Source organism: Ctenocephalides felis, unplaced genomic scaffold (genome assembly GCF_003426905.1).
Source record: "Ctenocephalides felis isolate EL2017-DRISC unplaced genomic scaffold, ASM342690v1 CF-g0.4_SCAFFOLD_01886, whole genome shotgun sequence".
NCBI classification, from domain to species: Eukaryota; Metazoa; Arthropoda; class Insecta; order Siphonaptera; family Pulicidae; genus Ctenocephalides; species Ctenocephalides felis.
The window spans coordinates 131991886-131997885 of NW_020538040.1; positions in this window are offsets into that span (position 1 = coordinate 131991886).

Consider the following 6000-nt stretch of genomic DNA (forward strand, 5'->3'; position numbering starts at 1 on the left):
TCGCAATTACTTGATAATAAACTCACAACTTCTCATCAAATATATAAATATGAAATATACAACAAATATGCTTGTATGAAACAAAACGTTATGAGTGAAAAAACTGCCGAACCCAAAATTTCAAAGGCCAGTTAAGATAGTTTTGAACTTAATAATTTTGATAATTTTGAACTTTTATTTTCAACTTTACGAAAATGAGCAAAAATTATGAAAATGAACTTTGACCGCCTGGCAAGTAATTATAAAGAAAAGTGGCCAGAATTTTGTACAAGGTTTAAAAGTGAGAAAAACATAATATTGATAAAAAAATATAAGATGTAACGTATAATAGAATAATAAACTTCTTACTAAAAGTTAATAATTCTAATTTAAAAAAAAATATTTGAAAAAACTGATTTTGATTGTAACCTTAACATTAATCCTACCAACGCCGGCTAAAATGACCGTTTCAAATTTTATGAATATCTTAGACGTTTTTAAACGTTAATGACAATTCTGAGAATACCCTAATAATATTTTCTTAACTATTTGATTTTAATTATTATTTCTATTTTTCGAAAAAAATTGTTAAGAGGCCTAACTACCGCGGTCGGTCAATAAGACCGGTGGAAAATAATGTTATGAAAAAAATATTAGCACAACACCACTGCAATGAGATATTACAAAAACAATAAACCCCATTAGTTTGTCTATATTTTGTCAATACAATCAAACCGGATGTTTTATACACTTTCTATAGAAAACATGGTATAATCCAATCCAAGTCTTTTTTGGTCTTTCGACTTATTGATTACGTTTCAAGTTTTTCATATTCTTTTTGGATTCTGGATTTTGTGTATAATTGTATATAATACTACTGAGCTCATAAAAAAAATTAAAATTTCTGCGAGGAGAGATGGAAAATGAATTAAGAATTTCTTCTTTGCCCTGCTTTTTGAAAAGTTTCAAGTAACATTCGATGAATTAAAGTAAATTTAATAAAAAGTATATATGTAGAGCAAGGCGAGGCACAAAGGTCCAATTTGACTTTGAGCAAATATAAACTATATTGTGAAAACCATAAAAAATATGTCACAACAAATAACACATTTCAAACAAACAATTATCTGACTATGTTCAGTAAAACTGCCAGCTACTTCATTATGTGATTTTTTGATGTTTTTCACAAATTTGTTATATAAACCTTTTTATCACATAGATGGGGTAACTTGGAACATGCCAGGTGGCAAACTGGTCTAAAATCTTATTTTAATTTTAAAGGTATTTTACAAAATAATTACACTTTTAACTATGCTAAAAAAACTACCAACGGAAGAAAATACTTTTATTATGGATTTTTAAAGATTACTGTTCACACATCCCGATAGCAAAGTCATAAGAATCAAGGTTATAGCTGGTTATACATCTTCCAAATTTCAAATATATTGTTGTTAAACAATGTTTCTCTTTAATGTTGACACATCGGTGGTGGACCTTTTTAACCAGTGGCGTAACTATAGGGTGGCGTGGGTGGCAAAATGCCACGGGCCCCCGGCCCAAGGGGGCCCCGACCCAAAAGGACGCATGCTCAGAAATATTTTTACATTATATTCTAATACTTTATTTCACTTGAAAAGTATGTTTTCGTAAGAATCAGAGGCGTAACTACCGTCGTATCAGCCGTATCAAATATACGGGGCCGCCGAACCAGGGGGCCCCTAATGTCCGTAAGAAACATTAATAATATAAAAAAAATCATGAAAAACGAATTAATCATGAAAACTTCGTTCAATCAAATTTAATGTCGTTAAAGAAGTACGCGAGGAATGTAAGATTATTATTTTAAAGAGTTTTATTTTGTCCAGGCCACGGGGGCCCCAAATACGCGGAAAAAAGTACGCGAGGAATGTACGATTATTATTTTAAAGAGTTTTATTTTGTCCAGGCCACGGGGGCTCCAAATACGCGTTAAAAATGCACGCGAAGAATGTAAGATTATTATTTTAAAGAGTTTTATTTTGTCCAGGCCACGGGGGCCCCAAATACGCGGAAAAAAGTACGCGAGGAATGTAAGATTATTATTTTAAAGAGTTTTATTTTGTCCAGGCCACGGGGGCTCCAAATACGCGGAAAAAAGTACGCGAGGAATGTAAGATTATTATTTTGTCCAGGCCACGGGGGCCACAAATACGCGGAAAAAAGTACGCGAGGAATGTAAGATTATTATTTTAAAGAGTTTTATTTTGTCCAGGCCACGGGGGCTCCAAATACGCGTAAAAAAAGTACGCGAGGAATGTAAGATTATTATTTTAAAGAGTTTTATTTTGTCCAGGCCACGGGGGCTCCAAATACGCGTAAAAAAAGTACGCGAGGAATGTAAGATTATTATTTTAAAGAGTTTTATTTTGTCCAGGCCACGGGGGCCACAAATACGCGGAAAAAAGTACGCGAGGAATGTAAGATTATTATTTTAAAGAGTTTTATTTTGTCCAGGCCACGGGGGCTCCAAATACGCGTAAAAAAAGTACGCGAGGAATGTAAGATTATTATTTTAAAGAGTTTTATTTTGTCCAGGCCACGGGGGCTCCAAATACGCGTAAAAAAGTACGCGAGGAATGTAAGATTATTATTTTAAAGAGTTTTATTTTGTCCAGGCCACGGGGGCCCCAAATACGCGGAAAAAAGTACGCGAGGGATGTAAGATTATTATTTTAAAGAGTTTTATTTTGTCCAGGCCACGGGGGCCACAAATACGCGGAAAAAAGTACGCGAAGAATGTACGATTATTATTTTAAAGAGTTTTATTTTGTCCAGGCCACGGGGGCCCCAAATACGCGTAAAAAAGTACGCGAGGAATGTACGATTATTATTTTAAAGAGTTTTATTTTGTCCAGGCCACGGGGGCACCAAATACGCGTAAAAAAAGTACGCGTAAATTATTATTTTAAAGAGTTTTAAGGCCACGGAGGCCCCAAATACGCGTAAATATTAGTAAAATCTAACAAATTTTGGTTTTATTTCACTAATAACAAAAGTTAGAATAAACATGAAAATTTTCTTCTAAATAAATTTAATTTCGAAAAAAACATGAGCGTATAAGAGCGTGTTAGAGTGTTGTGATTTTTTTTAATATTTTCTTTATTATTATTTATGGAGCTCTATAATATGCAAATAATGACTAATTAAATAATGACTAAACTAACTTTTTATTAAGTTTTGAAAATACTATTGAAAATACTATGGCTTGTTCATTAAATTTTGATGTCATAGACACTTTTGCAGAACAGAAAGCACGAAGAAAAGATTTTAATTAATAAATACCTTATTGAAATTAAATTGTTGTTTTTATTTCATTCCAAATTTATGCATATTTTAAATAAGTTTCTTCACCAAAAAGGGCCAGCGAGTATATGACGAATACGAAGTTTTCAAAAAGTATTAAAAAGGATTTGATTGTTGAGAAAACACGTGAAAAATTGATTGTTAATGTTAGGTTATGTAATAATTATTTTTAACCCCAAAGTACTATGTTCTTTCTCTGTTGAATTCAGTCATAAAAAAATCCTTTCTATAGTTCAATGTTTAAACACAAAAATTTTATGTTTGATTTTCAAAACAAAGTAGTAATTGTACTTTTAAATTATTAATTTTGACTTATAATTATTTTTATTTTTATGTTTTCTTGTACTTATACATTTTTTTTTTAATTTTGCATACATACATTTTAAATAATTTCTTAATTTAAAACCATAAAATATGAATAAGTCGAAGTAGATTTACTCATTTTTAATACAATTCATTACAAATCGTGGATATATATATATATATATATATATATATATATATATATATATATATATCATTTAAATCAACACGTTGAAAAATTTCGTTTTTTTTAAATTAAATTAAAACCACTTGATTTTACTGATGGGGGGGGCCCCATCAAAAAAATTTGCCACGGGCCCCGGGTGGCCTAGTTACGCCACTGTTTTTAACCCCGGACCTTCATATTTTACTGTCTATTTTTCGATAAATTTTGGGAAATTATAACTGGGAAAATGTTATTCGACAAAATGTTCCTTTGATCGATACCAAATTTAGGTTCTGAATTGAAATAACATAAATAAAAAACAATATAACCTAGAAAATGTTTAAGTGCCAATGAGTATTTAATTAAACAAATGAGATTTTTCAGAGCACCGTGTTTGAGAAAAATATGACTTGCAAAAAAAGAGTGCTACAATGCCAGAAAGTGCATTTTCATATTAACATTTCAAAAAAGTTGATATTTTGAGTTTCTTTTCAAATTAAAAATGTAAAGTTTCTACGCGATTTTGAAATAATATCTCACTTTTCCGACCACCTACTGATTAGCACGAATTTTTCAAGACCAAGACTGGCCAAATCGGTTTAGCCGTTTTTGAGTTTTACCGGATCATTTGATCGAGAGCTCCATTTTTATATATAAGATGAAAATAAATAAAACATTTATTGCTAAAATCAAATACATATTCTGCAAAAACATAGCAAACTGCTAAATAAAAGGAGAGTTACTAGTTTTTGAGTTTAAAAAAAAACTATCCAATAAGCAACTCATTATAGCATTACAAAAATGATACCTTAATAACAGAGAACTATAGACGTAGGTTGAAAAGAAAAGCGCCACTGGATTTATGTCATCAATTTTCCTGATCAAGATTGGAATAACTTAGTGAAATGAATATATATATGAAAGTAAATAGTTAAGATTATATCATTATCAATAAAATATTGTTAATATTAAAACGAATGGAAAAACAACTATTGAGTTGCTTTTCCAACATGCCCATTTAGTATACAATGTCCCTTACGGCTGATAATTGTAAATTCATCAAATTTATTTAATGTCCTTAACTGGACAGTTGTGAATAAAATAGAGAATAAATAAAAATAGTTGGACATGTCTTATCGAACAACGCTGATGCTGGACCAGCTGCACCTTTTTCAAAGTAATTTTCATCAACAAACTTTTCAACTGTGTCCCACTTCGCACTTGAATTTTTTAACTTCAAAATAATTTATTTTTAATATTTCTTTAATAATTAAATGCGATTTGACATAAGAAAATCCTTGTTACAATTGGTATTCAGATGGATATGTTTCATTCGCACCGCCATAAGTTTACGTTACTCCTCTCACTCGCATGTATCTCGAATATTGCGTGTATGACGAAGCAACGAATCGCTCCTTTGGCGGTTCGTATCTCGAATTTTACTCGTACGACGAAAAAAACGAGCCGTTTCTTTGGTGGCTCGTATCTCAAAAAACTCGAGTCGCTCGTAAGGCGGGGTCAAAAATTAAGTAAGGATTAAGATTACTTGAACTGTCGCGATACAACCACAGAAATATACAAGTTTTGGTGCTAAAATACAGCCTACATCCGCCTATTGGGACGCAGTGTTTGTCAAATATTTGGTATTCAGTATATATATATATATATATATATATATATATATATATATATATATATAAATACTAAACTTGCAACAAATAGTATATTCGGCAAAATGCCGAATACCGAATATTCGGCATGCTCCAGAGACCGAATACCAAATATTCGGCAAATTTTTAGCGCCTAAACTCCTTCGCATTAATGTAATTAGTAATTACTAATTACTATTCACAGTTGTTATACTGCTAACGTACTACATGTATACCATAGATAAATAAGTATAAATTGATGTATACTCAATTTTTATGCCCAGGCTTGCAACGACTATACGGCTACGGTTTCATATTTGAAAAATTTGGCACCTTTTATACTATTCGGCCGAATACCAAATTATTAAATAACATATGTGATAGGATTATGAATTAAAAAGTGATTTTTTACATATATATATAAATGTACTTCCAAGTGTTTCTTTCATTAATATTTAATATTTACTTTTATAAACATAATAATTTTTCTTATATATTAGAAAGCCTAATCATAATAAAATAAATAAAAACTGACTAAAGATATTGTTCGTATTTTTTGTG